At 35.3% G+C, this 18,165-nt stretch overlaps 1 protein-coding gene across 4 annotated transcripts in view; it reads right to left on the bottom strand.

Moving 5' to 3' along the window:
* LOC121736412 (acyl-CoA Delta-9 desaturase-like) overlaps nucleotides 1-12,257 on the bottom strand; it is a 33,098-nt gene extending 20,841 nt beyond the window's left edge. Inside the window, exon 1 of one of the 4 annotated variants that reach the window (XM_042127614.1) lies at nucleotides 12,243-12,257. The gene's annotated coding sequence lies outside the window, so the exon portion shown is untranslated. Of the gene's footprint in view, nucleotides 1-4,579; nucleotides 4,639-4,671; nucleotides 4,779-12,242 lie in introns of those variants that run through there. The other 3 variants (XM_042127588.1, XM_042127596.1, XM_042127605.1) reach the window with 3 other exon arrangements.
* Between the last annotated feature and the right edge of the window lie 5,908 nt (nucleotides 12,258-18,165).

The raw sequence follows: 18,165 nt of genomic DNA, 5'->3' as shown, positions 1-18,165 counted from the left end.
TTTAAATTTCCTTTCAATCTTATTTATAATGGCTGGTTCGTCAAATGCAAGTTCTCATTATGTGAAAGCTGATACGAGAAGCTTACCAAAAGTTCGAAATGTAATGTTGGTCGAATTTATTGCTTATTTAACGCCATTGAAGGTCAAACTAAGGTTAAACATATTTGTTCAAAAATATAGGTAGGTAACTAATGGGTATTTTTTTCTTTTATATACAGAAAAACGATCACAGACCTTATTCCTCGAAATGTTTTTGTAATGAGCAAAATTAAAAAAAAATGGACAATCCCCATTGGTTAGGAGCTGACATTTTCGGAATTCCCAACGACATTACTAATTAGATTACCATTGTTTTTGTATGATATATGCATGCCTAGTCTTGTTCTGGAATCTGGGAGTACCTACCAAACCCAAAAAAACGAAAAATATTGTAACAATGTCAGTGGTCATAATAATATGTCTAGAACTGACACGTGTAGCTTTTACTATGTTATTTATTATTTTCCTACTTATTTTCATTTATTTTCATTTTTCAATAAGTAATAAGTAATATTTTTAAAAAAGTTTTCTAATTTTTTTTTCATAGACTAAATAGACATTGAGATAATTAATAGTAATTATCTTATTATTATTAATATGTAGTAATAGGCTAGTAGTTTAAATTGCTTAAATATAAATGCAATGATATGTGGCTAACCCAACAACCATTTTAGGGTTAAACTTTAAACACTGGAAAATTAATTTAATTGCAAAAAATATAGTCAAAATTAAAGGTATTCAAGCGCGTTTCCACCGACCAGCCTATGGTTCCGCACTTAATTCAATTTTCGTAGATTATACACTTTTTAGTTCGAACAATTTTTAATTTTTATATTACTGAGGCTCGATTTATATAATCGACGGAGAGCTGACGACCAAATCGGTCATGTAGCTTCAGCTGTGTTAAAACTCCGTTAGCTACTTCCCTGAACAACCCTTTCTGATAATCTGCGTGCTGGCAGGCCGTGGGCTGTGGGTGTGGGAGTAGTGGGTTGGGGAAAAAAAAGAAAAAAATATGTAGGTTCAGCTGTATTAAAACTCCATTAACTACTTCCATGAACAACCCTTTCTGATAATCTCTATGATATCTAGAGCTAAATGGTACCTGGAGCTTATGCTAGAGCTAGAGCGATGTCAAAGTTTAATTGTCTGTTTTTATTTATCTACCTAAACCACTGAATTGATTTAGCTCTAAGTAGATGAAAATATATGGAAGTACCGAGATGACGTCATTGAAATTTTAAACGTGTTTTAGCCCTTTGATACGGAACCCTCCGTGCTCATGACTCGCACTTTGCCAGTTAACAATAAATGTGAAAGTTTGTCTGTCTTTTACCTTTCTGTCTGAATTGATTGATTGAGATATGATATGGAAATACGTCTCTAAAGGTACCGAAAAAAATATATATACGTAACAATTCAGACCGCAACGTGACGCGTAGATGCATTTCTAAAGTATGGACACAATAGACATAACTACCAGTAGTTCGACTGCAAAGAGACGGACAGGTTTTAATATCTGTCAAATTCGTCGGGTTTCACTAGGATTATGAACGGAATGTGCCTCGCGCTGGCAGATATAATTTATTTTTAAATATTTAAAATAAAGATTTCAAAATTGGATTCTGACAATTTTAATCGCATGTGCCAAAACACAAACAACAATACGACCAAAGAGGAACACGTCCATCGAATATGTCATAGTTTTAAATTCGTAGGTAACAAGTTAACAACCCTAGCGACGATTTTCGTCATAATACGTCAAATTTAAAAATTTCAACATCAGTTCTAAGTCGGCATACATTCTGTCTACTCTGGTATGGATTTCGCAGGTTTCAATTACGTGAGACATTGTGCGAAACTGTCAAATTTTTTATTAAATAAGGGGGCAAACGAGCAAACGGGTCACCTGATGGAAAGCAACTACCGTCGCCCATGGACACTAGCAGCATCAGAAGAGCTGCAGGTGCGTTGCCGGCCTTTTAAGAGGGAATAGGATAATAGGGGAGGGTAGGGATGGGAAGGGAAGGGAATAGGGTAGGGGATTGGGCGTCCGGTAAGCTCACTCACTCGGCAAAACACAGCGCAAGCGCTGTTTCACGCCGGTTTTCTGTGAGAACGTGGTATTTCTCCGGTCGAGCCGGCCCATTCGTTCCGAAGCATGGCTCTCCCACGTATATATAATACGTGGGAGTAAATATATAAATTCAGAAATGCATCTACGCGTCGCGTTGTGGTCTGAATAAAGTATTTAAAACCCTTATTTTTGTATTTCGTGCCAACAAAGTGCAACTTGACAACAACAAAACTCCTGAGAAAGGAAAAGCTGAAAAGCATAATTTTACACACCTAACCTAACTTTACTTATTTTTTTTGTTTTGCAGACAAATTCAGAGACATGTGGCGGTACCCACAATTCGCCTAACGCCCAATTTTCTGAGCGCGTCGCTATATATACGACAGCTGATATGTATCACGTGGGCTTCGGCCTGACCGAGCATAACACCTCGCTCGGTCGGAAGATCTTCCTTTATCCACCACGCTTATTCCCACAGACATTAATTTAGAGCGCTGCAAGGCTTTAAATGAACGTGGCGAAAAAAGGAACTAACGCTACCGTCATACAAAAATCGGCCAAGTGCGAGTTGGACTCGCGCACGAAGGGTTCCGTACAATGTAGAGAAAAAATTGGTAAAAAATGTATTTTTTATATGGAAGCCCCCTTAATTATTTATTTTATTAAAATTTTATTAGTGTTTTTTTTTACATTTCAAGTGCGTCTACCTATTGTCATTATTGATATCGAGCAAAAAATAGCAAAAAAATACGTTTATTGTGTGGAATCCCCCCTTGAATATTTAGATAATTTATTTTGTTATTAGTATATTTTGTTGTTATAGCGGCAACAGAAATACACAATCTGTGAAATTTTCAGAAGTCTATCTATAGCGGTTATTGAGTTACAGTCTGGAGACAGACAGACATACAGAGAGACGGACAGACAGACGGACAGATATCGAAGTCTCAGTAATGGGGTCTCGTTTTTACCCTTTGGGTACGGAACCCTAAAACGCTATTTTGGCAGTTCTCCTTTACCACCTTGTCGCACTTCAATGAAGAATTTGACAGAAAATTTTACTGCATAGTTAATAATGTCAATAATCGGCCAAGTGCGGGTCAGACTCGCGCACGAAGGGTTCTGTACCGTTAGAGAGCAAAAATAGGCCAAAAATTGTGTTTTTTGTATGGGAGCCCCCTTAAATTTGTATGTTATTTAAATATTATTACTAATTATTAAAGTACACATATTATAATTAAGGCTTTTGTGATAATTTCAAGTGTTGTCATCATTGATACCGACTACCGAGCAACATATGTTTGAAAAATCACGTTTGTTGTATGGGAGCCCCCTTAAATATATATTTTTTTAGTATTTGCTGTTATAGCGGCAATAGAAATACATAATCTGTGAAAATTTCAACTCTCTCAACTTAGCTATTACCGTTCTTGAATTACAGCCTGGAGACAGACGGACAGACGGACAGACATCGAAGTCTCAGTAATAGGGTCCCGTTTTTACCCTTTGGGTACGGAACCTTAAAAATAAAATAAAAATTAATTGAATCATTGTCTCTACAAGGTGTAACAAAAATAACTTTAGGGTGATAATGTGTTCCTTATAGAGAGTTCACTGTGAAAGTAGCAGCGCTGAAAGACCAAAAAATTTTTTCACTTTTGTATGGGAAATCTCGTGACGCTCGGGCCCTTGCCCATACAAAAGTGAAAAAAAAATGTCGTCTTTCAGAGCTGCTACTTTCACAGTGAACTCTCTAGAAGGAACACGTACACACCCTAAATTATTATCACTTATTTTTGTTACACCCTGTATAAGTGTAGAGTGATAAAATATCCACAGCCGAACATTTAACCTCCTCCTTTTTGGAAGTCGGTTAAAAATATAATCGTGTATGTTTTAGCGTAGCGTTTCATTAGACTTTTTTTATTTACTACCCAACTTTACTGTCAGAGATATTTTAAGTGATTAAAATATTATGTCTGATATGCAAAAAAATACTATGACTAATTTGCATAAACTCAATCTTAAACTAGGTACACTAACATAACCCAATAATTATATAAAATTCTCGTGTCATGGGGTGCGTGGTTCAACACCTCTGTAACAGCTCGACCGATTTTCGTGAATCTTAGCGAGCATATCGGCTAGGGTTGAGAATCGGACAACATCTACTTTTTATATTGATAAGTGCATTTGTTGAATAAATAATAGTAAATTATTACAACTCGAGACTGACGGCGACCATTGTTTGTGAGACGGGATAGCGATAGACGTTGCCATGGTGACATACTTATTTAGTCACTTCAATGAAATAATATTATGGGCGAAAATCGAAATACCAACATACTTTATACATACGGAAAAACAACGTATACCGGGACAGCTAGTTTTAATATAAAAATAATCATCAGTATTATCAGTAATTTTGCAATTTAAATTTATTAACCATAAAGGTATACTCACATTATTTTTAGATTTTGAAAACACTTGAAAATTTTTAAATAGGGGAGAGTGCGGTAAATGGTTACCGTTGAAAACTTAAATGGAATACGTACGTATTTCACAGTAACGTTTCACTAATCACATAGACACTGCGCGGACTAAGCCCGTGGACTGGTCGTGATAACTGCCAAAGCGCCTTTATATTATCCGACAACGATTCCAAGACGTCAAAACAACGCACGAAAAAAGTGTGTGGCTTTCTTACGCGACTATATAGAGCAAAGGAGAGTTTGTAGGTTGCGCTTTTAGGGCTGGTTTACACGTATTAAGTTGATAAGTAGTTAACTAAATTTTAAGTTATTTATTGCATGTAAACACAAAACTTAGTAGCAAGTAGCATGTTAAAATTTAGTTAAGTAGTAAACAAGGAAATTAGAAATTTGACTATTTTCTATTATGTTGGCAGGCGGGGCTTTTCACTTGTCATATTATTTTGGGCAGGCACTTCAAAAGTTAAAATTTAGTTACTACTTATCTACTTAATACGTGTAAACCAGCCATTAGTGCAATGCACTTTATTATATTTTATTTGGCATGCTTCACAGCCTGAACGGCTTGTCGCATATATTTTGGAGACTTAGATATTCTATTGTAATAATAACTATTATGTATGTCCGAGACTATGAAGTCAAAAGTAAAGATATTTTGGTAGTCTATATAATATATTATTGTATGTTTGTTCCAATTTCCAAAGTAGCACGAAGCTAGCATCCATACTTACTTACTTACTAATAATATAAATGCGCAAGTGTGTCTGTCTGTCTGTTACCTCTTCACGCTCAAACCACTGAACCGATTTTGCTGAAATTTGGCATGGAGATACTTTGAGTCCCGGGATTATTGGATAGTTTTTATCCTGGAAAAATGTACGGTTCCTTCGCAGTAAACGAATTTTGGCGCAACGGAGTTGCGGGCGTCATCTAGTAAAGTAATAGAAAGAAACTTTATTTGGTAAAACAATAAATGAACATTAAAATATAATCAAAAATATTTTAATATTATTAAAAATGCACCTGACCCTAACTTGATACTTATACCTCGAGGATCTCAAAATCTGTAAGGTCTAGAAAAAGGTATTTTTTTACACAAGTATCTTCAGTTCATGAAGATTAAATGCTCAAGTCGAAAACACGATTACTGAAAAAATACTCAATAGTTTTATTTTTACAAAAAACCTTGTTTTAGGCACATTTTTGCTTGGATCTTCGAAGTTTACTGTCTTTTCTTTAATATTTTTAATATCTTAAAAGGCATTGATAAAAGGTCTAGAAAAAAGTATTTTTTTACACAAGTATCTTCAGTTCATGAAGATTAAATGCTCAAGTCGAAAACACGATTACTGAAAAAATGCTCAATAGTTTTATTTTTACAAGAACCTTGTTTTAGGCACATTTTTGCTTGGATCTTCGAAGTTTACTGTCTTTTCTTTAATATTTTTAATATCTTAAAAGGCATTGATAAAAGGACCTAAAGGAGTATGTTTTTAAATGTATCGAGTCTGGTCCAAATTTCCACCACTAACGAGACCTATAATTATAGTAAAATTGTATACTAAATACTGAATCATTATAAACAGACCGCAATCAAAATACCCTGTCAGTGAAAAGTTATGGCTGAATGAAAAGTCATGTTTTTTTACCATTTTGTATGAAAAATATTGTAGATGTAATAAAAATTGGTATATTGAGTTTGATGCAAATGTCCACAATCAATAACAATGGTCTGCTAAATACGGAATCATTATAACTGGACCGCAACCAAAAATATCCTGTAAGTAAAAAGTTATGACGGAATGAACAAGTTTTCTACCATTTTATTCCATAAAATAGTGTTAATGTGATCCATTGTACTTGTTAACTACTCAATCTTTGTTATGTGATAATATGTCATGCCGCTTGGCATATTAGGTTTTCACTGAAATAGATGAATATCAATATCAATATTTTCGCTCACAAAAATTATTTTTCATATAGTCATAAATTTTTACTGGCAGCTTATTTTTAATTTGTCTCATAATGAAAGTTACTCTATATTTAATGGACAATAAGTCAGTGTGGGTCCCGTTAGTGATGGAAATTTGGACCAGACTCGATACATTTAAAAACATACTCCTTTAGGTTTTTTTCTCCATTGCTCGAAATACTTTTTCCATTATTATTATAGTTCGTCTTTTATTCATAGTAAAACTAACTTGGCGATGATTCTGCGTCGTCCTTTTTCACCTGGCATATGAAAGACGGGCGTGAGTATGAAGAGAGAAGGACGATGTTTGATTTTTTGGGTTAGTAGGCCTCTTAAATCTTAAACTTATCGTAGGAAATACACACATACTATTCAATAAAAACATAAAACAACAACAATTAAAATGGAACCTATTAAATATTCTGATTTCTTTACACTTTACAGGTGTCCCAAATGAGAAAATATTTGTACTTATATGGGTTACAAAACACTATAATATTATGTTTGTAAACTTTGGACAATAATATCATGTAAAAATATTGCCAAGATGAGAACATAATATAGTTTGTGGTGTCAAAAAGTAGTGAGATCTCATGTAGAGCCAAGTTTCTAACCTTACATACTCAGCCCTAAATCTAAAAACCTTGATTTTACACTTAAGTCGCGACAAAATACTTCACAATATAATGTGCCAGCCGCACGAGAAGATTCTAAAAACTCTACACATATTTAGTTAAAATCGGTGGCCAAAACTAGTAAGAGATGTAGAAAAAATTAGCCAAGTGCGAGTCAGACTCGCGCATAAAGGGTTCCGTACAATATAGAGCAAAATTAGGACATAAATTGTGTTTTTTGTATGAGAGCACCCCTCATTTTTAATTTTATTTTAATATTATTATTAAATATTAAATAAAACAGATAAGTAGGGATTTTGTGAAAAATTCAAGTACCTACTTGTTGGCATTATTAATATAGAGCAAAAAAATAACGTTTTTTTGTATGGAAACCCCCCCCCCCCCCCCCCCCTAAATATTAATTTTATTTTGTTTTTAGTATTTGTTGTTGTAGCGGCAATAGATATACATACTCTGTGAAAATTTCAAATCTCTAGCTATTACCGTTCTAGAGTTACAGCCTGGAGACAGACAGACAGACAGACATCGAAGTCTTAGTAATAGGGTCCCGTTTTTACGCTTTGGGTACGGAACCCTAAAAATTGGGGTGTTGTAGGTATAGATACTAGGCGTAGTATAAAGATTTGTAATTTCATTTAGTTAGGAGGCCTCTGCGGTCTGTCGAGTGCTCTGAGTTAACCGACTGCAGGAGCACACGACTATCAAATACAATTTGTGAACATTAACTAGAAACATTTGAATTGGAATTCAAAATAATTAGTTAACAACAAACGAGGAAATGAACATCAAGATCAAAAATTGTTATCAAGGATTTTGGCTACATAATTATTTATTTTATTTATTTATTTATAGATCCCGCAATTGTACCTACCTACTATGCATAGGTTCAAAGTTAACTCTTGCGGGTTATAATAATAGTCTCGTTTAGTATTAACTAGATGATCGCGTGGGAACCGTACATTTTTCCGGAATAAAAAGTTTCTTATGTCCTTTCCCGAGACTCAAAACATCTCCACACGAAACAGCAAAATCGGTTCAGTGGTTTAGGCGTGAAGAGGAAACAGACAGACAGATAGACAGACAGACACACTTTTGCACTTATAATTAGTACTAGATTAATTTAAATCGATTCTCTAAGTAGTCCACTTAAAAAAGAAGGTGTAGAGTGCGTGAGCTGCAACCTAAGCAATTTTTTCAGAAATGTGTTAAGGATGTCCAGAAGGTAAACATACTAAAAGTCCCCGCTCCTAAGGTTAGAGCCGGAGTGGGGGGAGGGGGTTAAAGTTCCCAATTTTTTGTTCCCAAAACGGTGCGTCGTAGAGAAAAAGTGTCTAGTACTAAAAAAAAACTGATAAAATTTCCTACAACTTTTGTCTTATATACTTTTTTGAAATTCTAATAGGTTTTCGAGTATCGCGCTCTGAAATTGAGAATGTGAACGGTTTTCAGCTTAACCCGTTATCTGAAGTTAAAACTATGAATTACATATTTTATTCATGGCATAAGCTGGGAGTACCGCCAGGCGGTGAAGACGGTTACAGTTTGAGATTGCGTTTTCGACCAAAAGCCGGTAATGGAGCGAAGGTGGGTCATCACTTTTCTTTCCATATCGCCGATGCCCATAGTCACAGAAAACGCGATCTTGCTGGCTGAAACTCCCATTCTCACTATCATCTATGCCTTCGGGCTTATGTTGTCATCGTCTTTAATCTCTTTTTAACCTTTAGAAGCCTACCCGGTAACGCAGGGGAGCAGCCAACAGGTCGAAACGATTATTTCATCTAGATAGAAGTTAGATATACGAATTGCAATGATTTATAGTAAGTGTCATGTGTGTGAGAAAGACATCGTCAAAGGGAGTAAGTCACTGAGATGAAAGAAAAGGGAATACTGGGCCTAAGAAAAGCCAGTCAAGAACGGAAAGCTGAAAAGCACCAAAATTTCCTTGGTTTGAAATCTATATTGATTCACACAAATTGTCGTTAAAATGACACCCGAGCTCAAACAATTTATAAGGATCTAAGGAGTAAGGAATGTACCCACATCTCGAAAAGAAGCAGGGCCGTCTCAGCTTAGGTCTTCAGCTCCCCAATTAGATTTCAAGAGTAATTGTTTTTTGTGTGCGCAATATATACAAGGAAACCAAAATACCTTGCAGCAAAAGGAGAATCTAGACTGTGAAGTCTTACTCTTCAATATAGTATCAGGGTGTTTAGGTGTTCTATGAGGATTGAGGAAGGATTCTTGGGGTGACGCTGTCTTTTGTCGCTTCGATTAACGATCTTGTGGCCGAAGGAGCTGTATAACATAAAGGCTGCTACTATACTTTTGTAAGGCCTAACAATTTCTTAAGATCAAAAGCTGAGAACCCTATGAGAAACAGCCATGTCACAGAGGCCATGGAAGTGATTTTTGACTACACGTTAAGTCCCGATTAATAAGTTTTAATTGTAAGTCGGTGGTAATGGTAAAAATATGGTTTGATAACGACCAATTTAGCATTTTGTATTTATGTATTTAGAAAGAAGTTGAAACAATAGGGGCGCTAAAAATAATTTGTTCTAAAAGTGGGCAGTTGATAAAATAAGTTTGGGAACCCCTGTTTAAGATAATAGTATACCTGAACTTCAGCCGCTATTGGCAGAATACATTCGAGAGCGCGGTTCGACACATGTTCATTTTATGATACATCCATCCATTATGGTAATGGTGGATGGATGTATTAGGAAAATTAGATTCTAAAAATTAACTAGCATTATAACACGATTAAAGTAAAAGGCAATAGGCAATGTTTGATAAGTCGGTATTTTTCGAAAACTTCACTTTTCCAGAACGTGTACTTCAAAAACAGTAAGGAATTCGAAAAAGTGTATCAGGCAAAAAATTTAGGAAATTTTATCAGCTCTTATTATGTAGAACACACTTTTTGTCTACGATGCACCGTTTTAAAAATATGAGCATAAAACTCAAAACTGGGAACTTTAACCCCCTCCCCCCACACCGGCTCCACCCCTAGGGGCGGGGACTTTTAGTATGTTTACCTTATGACCATCCTAAAAGAAATTGGTTAGGTTAGGTAGTCACGCACTCTACACCTTCATTTTGACTATTCTTTGGGTGGACTAAAGTGGGCAGTACACAAAATAGGTTTGGGAATAATCATTAATATAGCTAAGGTAAAAATCATTCAAATCGCAACACGCAAAGGCGATGAATTTAAAATAATGTAAGTAATTCTTAAATTCATCATTTGTACCTGTACATTGAGTGGAAGTAACTTTTAAAATTCTTTTTGTCAAAACTCAAAGTAAATAGATGTACAAGGACATTATTTGGTACAGGCTAAAGTTCGCATAACAATACAATATGATGCGTAATTTCCTTTTCGCAAAAACTATGGGCTTATCAGCTGTGACCACAGACATAGATCAATATAAATACCGCATGTAGGGCCATTTGTACTATGAAAACGAGCGTGCCACTTTTTTCCTATCTACTGTGACGTACCGATGATAAGAAACGTGTCCATTATCTAGATTCTAGGCTAACGTTTCTATTTGAACTTCTACAGCTCTATACCGCACAATTAGGCATTTAGGCATTTTTAAATTTCCGATTGACGTCCGATACCGATAGCAGACTAAAGAACAGACTTTCGAAAGAATGATAATGATAATGATAATGATTTATTGCATAAATGTGGTACAAAAAGGTCTTACAATATTATTTAAATGGATCCAACATTCTGCCTTTAAGTGGCGTGCAAAATAATTTAAAATTTTATGACATTAATTATAAAAAATAATAAATTTAAATGTTATCTCATTACATTATACATATTCCATTATAAATAAGTCTATGATTCCATTTCATTAAATTATTAAGAATTATTTAAAGGCATTACTGTATGAAATACATTAAAAAAGAAGAAGAAAAAAAAAAAAAAAATGTCAGCATCAGTCATGACTCATGTGTCAGTGTCATACAAATTACAAAGTTTGTAAACATAATTTATGCATGGTCAACTACAATTTCCTATTTGTTTTGAGATATATATAGCATAGTATTATGATTTAAAAGAAGAGCATTGCTCGTCGTTTGGGAACGCGATATGGCACGCGAAGTACATACACATGCGGTATCTATCTTTATCTATGTCTGTGGTTGTGACGCTATAAGTTATGTCGTGTCCATGAATATAGAAAATACATAAGTATGTTCTAGGATGTTTTGACGTGTCCTTAATAGGGACTAACGTCGCCATCTTCAAATAAGTAAAGTTTTGTCCGAGTTTAGTCCGATGTTTGACAACGCTTCTGTTAATATTCGTATATTATATGACGTGTCCAAGCAACAAGTCGGATTTTGGTCGGATTTTGGCCTACCTCTCCTCCGAACTTTGCGTAATATTTTTTTTTTATGAAATAAGGGGACAAACGAGCAAACGGGTCACCTGATGGAAAGCAACTTCCGTCGCCCATGGACACTCGCAGCATCAGAAGAGCTGCAGGTGCGTTGCCGGCCTTTTAAGAGGGAAAAGGGAAATAGGGGAGAGTAGGGATGGGAAGGGAAGGAAATAGGGGAGGGTAGGGAAGGGAATAGCGTAGGGGATTGGGCCTCGGTAAACTCACTCACTCTGCGAAACACAGCGCAAGCGCTGTTTCACGCCGGTTTTTTAGTGAGAACGTGGTATTTCTCCGGTCGAGCCGTCCCATTCATGCCGAAGCATGGCTCTCCCACGTTAAGATTATCATGCTATTATTTTGCATGTTTGCTTTCAAAGCTGTGATGATTTCCACTGTTTCGCATCCAAGCGTCTTCGACGATGTGATCCAGGTGTCACAGGATTCTTGAAGGTTTTTGTAAGATAAGTTTTTAACTTTTTATATTCTTGTATAATATCTTGTAGAATTTTTAAACATTTGCATAATAAATTCCATGTCTCGAACACATTATTTTATATATAAAATTCACGTGTCACAATGTTAGTTACCGTACTCCTCCGAAACGGCTTTACTGATTTTTACCAAATTTTATATGCATATTTAGTAGGTCTGAGAATCGGCTACTGGCTACTTTTTATATTGATAAGTTCATTTGTTAAATAAATAATAGTAAATTATTACAACTCGAGACCGACAGCGACCATTTTTGTGCGACAGGAAAGCGATGGACGTTGCCATGGTGACATACTTATTTAGACACTTCAATAAAATAATATGGGCGAAATCAATGATGTTTTTAACCGACTTCCAAAAAGGAGGAGGTTATATGTTCGGCTGTGGATAATTTTTATAATAAAATATCACTGAGTGAAATGAAATTAGTTGGAAAAACAACGTTTACCGGGACAGCTAGTAATTTATTATAATTGTCTTCTTAAATTTGATTAAGAAATTAAGTCAGTAATTTATACGTGGGATAGCCATGTTTCGGCACGAATGGGCCGGCTCGACCGGAGAAATACCACGCTCTCACAGAAAACCGGCGTGAAACAGCGCTTGCGCTGTGTTTCACCGAGTGAGTGAGTTTACCGGAGGCCCAATCTCCTACCCTTTTCCCTTCCCTACCCTCCCCTTTTACCCTATTCCCTCTTAAAAGGTCGGCAACGCACCTGCAGCTCTTACAACAGAAGAACATCTGTAACAGAGAGAAAGACACACGTTCGCATTTATTTAAATATTATTAGTATGGATTGATTCTTAGTTCCTTCAGCTATGGCGGTGCCTTATCTGGGGGCACGGCAGTGCCCCCGCCAAGTTGAGCAAAATAGCGGCACGGCCGTAGGGGACCCCAGCTCAAAGCGGCCATAGGAGGCAAAGCGGCCACCCTTAATATTTCGGTAATTTATAAAGGCAGAGCAACGTTGCTGCTCTGGCGCATATTGAACATCCCGCCCCGCCCCGCGCAGTGATGCGGTAGCGGTTGGGGAAGGCGCGAGCTTGTAGTGCCAAAAATATTGGAATTGCACGTTTTATTAAAAACATGCAAGGTCAATTCTTCCTGTTTTAATTATTTTCTTGTATATTTGAATGCTTCTATTTTCCCGGTGTCGTTGCTTATCTATTTAGCTTTATCTATGTTGTTTTTATTCTGGAGTATGATAAAAAATGCGAAAGAAAATTATGTTTAAAACAGAACGGTTGCCAAAGGGCAAAGCGGACCGGGCAAAGCGGCCAAGAGGCCGCTAAGCTAAATTATAGTTTTTATATGATAATTACTTAAAACTTCAAAAGAAAACTATCCAGGGGTCATGGGAAAAGACTGCGATGGCGCAGCTATTAAATATGTTCAACAAAATCGGGGTTCAGTTAAATTAGTAGAAAACAAACATAGTCATACTATAAGGAGACATTTAAAAACAGGAATATAATATCGATAAAACAAAGTTTTATTGATATATTTTGACTATTTTTATTTTAGAAGAGTTGATTTTTTGTTATAAAAAAATATTGTGATTGTTGGAAGATAAACTCCTGTCAAGAAACCTCAGAAACCGAGCAGAAGCGATATATGTAGCAGTTTACAGAATTGATTTGATAAATACCCATTTTTGAACATTTTTAGCACTTATTTTATAAAAAATATATTTATTTAATAGAAAAAAATACCATTTTCCGTGTCGAAGTGTTTATGGTACTAAATGGCAAAACAACATTTGGTGGTTTAGCTAAAATTATAAATTTCATTCTAAATAATTGGCATGGTAATATGACATGATAAATGAATAAAATTAATATTACTGCTTTTATTTAAGGTGACGCCGCGTTAAAGTAAAAAACCGTGTTGGATATGCTTTAGATTGCTTGTTTTCTACGAGAGGCCGGCCCGGCCTGGATCGAACAGCAAAAAATGGAAAGCGCGTAAGCGACTAAATGGTTTTTGTCGCGTAATTTAAAAACCATAAATACATTTCTTATACGAGTAAGCTATGGGCAAATTTAAGTATATGCTTGAACCAATAATTTAGGTACAAATTTTGGAAGCCTAAATCGCTCTCCTCTGTTGGCAAAATAGGAATCCCTTTTTTAAGAGGTATTTTTGATTGATTATTCTGTGGCCGTGTTCGTCGGCGTAATTTTTAGCGCATTCGCTGCAAAACCTAGTTAACGCGCATGTCCAAATCATGTCATGCCATGGCAACGACAACTGTTTACGACTTGACATTTAACCCAATTGCAATTTGTTGGTGGCGTTGCAATGAACAAATCAGTGGGAGAGCCATGCTTCGGCACGAATGGGCCGGCTCGACCGGAGAAATACCACGCTCTCACAGAAAACCGGCGTGAAACAGCGCTTGCGCTGTGTTTCACCGAGTGAGTGAGTTTACCGGAGGCCCAATCCCCTACCCCATTCCCTTCCCTTCCCATCCCTACCTTCCCTGTTACCCTATTCCCTCTTAAAAGGCCGGCAACGCACCTGCATCTCTTCTGATGCTACGAGTGTCCATGGGTGAAGGAAGTTGGTTTCCATCAGGTGACCCGTTTGCTCGTTTGCCCTCTTATTTCATAAAAAAAACAATTAAATTTTTCCAAATGATCCATATCCATATTTTCCAAAATAAAATAATCAAACACTATCATAGTGTTAAATAAATTATTTGTGCGGCTGTTAGACAATTTAGGCTTATGTATTTATGTTTAGCTTCTATTATTTTAATCATGTACTTATAAACAATTAAGACGTTGTTTACGACTTGACCAGCAACTTGTTATGGCGTTGCCATGACATCTTTTGGACATGCGCAATAAAAGGTTTGTCCAAAAATACGCCGACGATCACGGCCTGTGTTATAAAAGTTGACCAATCGTGTTATCAGAGTAGACAGGTATGCGGACGTAGAACTGATGTTGAAATTTTTAAATTTGACGTATTATGACGAAAATCGTCGCTAGGGTTGTTAACTTGTTACCTACGAATTTAAAACTATGACATATTCGCTGGACGTGTTCCTCTTTGGTCGTATTGTTGTTTGTGTTTTGGCACATGCGATTAAAATTGTCAGAATCCAATAATTATTGAATCTTTATTTTAAATATTTAAAAATAAATTATACCAGCCAGCGCGAGGCACAATCCGTTCATAATCCTAGTGAAATCTGACGAATTTGACAGATATTGAAACCTGTCCGTTTCTTTGCAGTCGAACTACTGGTAGTTATGTCTATTGTGGTGTTATGCTATGATATGTCAAAGACAAAGACATAATGAATACTGACAATGAACTTTAATTTCTTAGCTTTAGTCGTTGCTGAGAAAAATCGATATCGCTACAACCAAATTATCAAGGCGTCACCTTACCAATAGCGCTTCAGTATAATGTACAACTTTGTGGCTTCAGTAGGTAAAGAAATTATTATTTAGGTAATCATTTATTACGATTTTAAATGAAATAAAAAAGTCATTTCATTCTAATTTATCAGCCTCAGGTCATTGGTTAATAGTTGATATGTTATAACGGGACCTAATAAACATTTTTTCCGTCGTTTGAGTCACCTTCGTTCATCCCCTGCTGGCATGAAACAAAATCTTCCGTAACTTTGTCTGCGATAAACTATGAACTTGTAACAGTTTCATGGAAATTTCCATTACGCTACAAGATTATTGTGAAACTGCATTACATAAATATAGATACGGATTAAATTGTCAATTGATAAGGGTCTGTTACTTGCACAATGTTTACCTTCGTTATGTTTATTGGTTTCCAGAGTTTTGCCATCAAAATGCCGACTTTGGAGTTTGTTTGTAATAGATCTGAAGACAATGACTACGCTAAAATATCGTAACCCTTTTTTAGGAAAAACTGATTTTTTAACCGACTTCCAAAAAGGAGGAGGTTATATGTTCGTCTGTATATTTTTTTTTGTATGTTCAACCATAACTTCGCCGTTTGTGGACCGATTTTCGATTTTCATGATTTTTTTTGTTGTTGTACGGGGTTGAATCCGAATTTGGTACCATGTTCATAAAAGTGGTGATCTGATAATGGGATCCATGAGGAATCGAGAGGACTCCTTGAAATTTGTATAAAAACATATAGTGATTTTGATTTTTTCTGAAGCATTCGAGGTAAATGCTACCAAAAAGTAAGACTTCGCACCAGGTTATACCCTGGATCCGAAGGTACCGAACAGAACCTTTGAATCCTTATAGATACAGGTTCGTCGATTTCGGCGTTGTTTAAACAACTGAAAGCATAAGCCAACACATCAATTTGATTGATCATCATCATCACAATCATAATTATACCATGGGTCATCACAGTAAGACCCAATTGTTGGTACTTTTCATGATATTTACATCGGAGCAGATATTTTTGATGATTATTTCGTTGTTTGTGGACCGATTTTCAAAATTCTCGTATTATTGTATAGGATATAATCTTAATTTTGTATGACAATTACGAAAGTGGTGAGCTGATGATGGGATCTATAAGCAATCGAGGGAAATCCTTGAAATTTATCAAAACACAAATAGTGGTTAAAATGTTGTTTCTAGTAACTTAAACATTTATTCTGTTACAAATAAGAGATATTTCATACGAAGTGGTCTCTTGGTCCAAAGGTACTGAACAGAACTCCTGAACCTTTAAAGATGAAAATTTGGAAATTGCAGCATCGCTTAGACAACTCCAAGCATTTACCACAATTTTGCTTACAGTAATATAATATGGATAGTTAATATTCGTAGTGGTTATCTACGCATAAAGCCCTGTCTTGCAGACAACTAAAATCAGTGAAAGGCCTTTGCCCAGCGGTGGGACAGTATAGGATAATTTAAAAAAATCATAAAATAGGGTATCCAGGGCTGAAAAGCAAAATTAAGTTCCTACATTATTAACCAGCATTATACATGATTTTGATAATTATTTTGTTCTTTTAAAGTATATTATTATACCACTTTGGTACTACGGTTACTAAGTTGGCAATTTGATAATGATATCCATGTGTTATATTATAGGGAGCTCCTCAAAATTTATAAGGAAACATAATATTATAGTGATTTCGATTTAGTTAGAAGTATTCTAAGCATACGCTACCAAGTAAGATTTTGCCACGGGTATACCATGGTTCCAAAAGTGCTTAGAGAACTTCTGACTTTTTGGTTTCATTGTTGTTTCAAGAACAGAAAGCATAATAATATGCTACTATGTAAATTTTATTCAACGTAATTCAAGTTTAAGTACTTACAGTTAATAGATGTGATAGTTTCATACCTAAATCATATCTATCTACAACTGACATTTATGTATTTACCATTACATAAATAACTAAAAAGAGTGAAATTTTTATTTTTTAACAAAAAATTAAAACCGACTTCCAAGGTAAAAACAATAAGAATATTAACTAAAAAGTATTAAATAATTCTTTCTCTAATAGTGCCTTTTCCAGAATTCATCAAAATCCCAACTATTTCTGTACATATTATAGTCTTTATTACTTTGAAGTCGGTACCAGTCCCAAATATTTCAGATATTCAGACATTGACTGTAGTCATGGTTTAATTAGCTGGTACCGACTTCAAAGTAGTGAAGACTATAATATGTACAGAAATAGTTGGGATTTTGACGAATTCTGGAAAAGGCAATATTAAAGAAAAAATTATTTAATACTTTTGAGTTAATATTCTTATTGTTTTTACCTTGGAAGTCGGTTTTAATTTTTTGTTAAAAAATAATAATTTCATTACTAAGTACATAGGTCTCCCTATTTCAAATCTTTATTACTTATTTCTAAATCTTTTTTTATTTCGAGGGCCAAGGAAATTGTAACATATTTATTAAGCACTTGTAGTAAGTAATATAATATAATATGTTATCGTTAATTTGCGTAAACCAGTTAGACTGCAGATTAACAAGGTATTCTGCTGATTATCTGGGTGAGTCAGATAAAGTGCAAAAAGTTTATTCTAAAAAAAAACAATTAAAAAACAAGGTTGACAAGCTTAATTG

The sequence above is a fragment of the Aricia agestis genome, chromosome 2 (assembly GCF_905147365.1).
Source record: "Aricia agestis chromosome 2, ilAriAges1.1, whole genome shotgun sequence".
NCBI lineage: Eukaryota > Metazoa > Arthropoda > Insecta > Lepidoptera > Lycaenidae > Aricia > Aricia agestis.
This window is presented reverse-complemented; position numbering and strand designations above follow the sequence as displayed.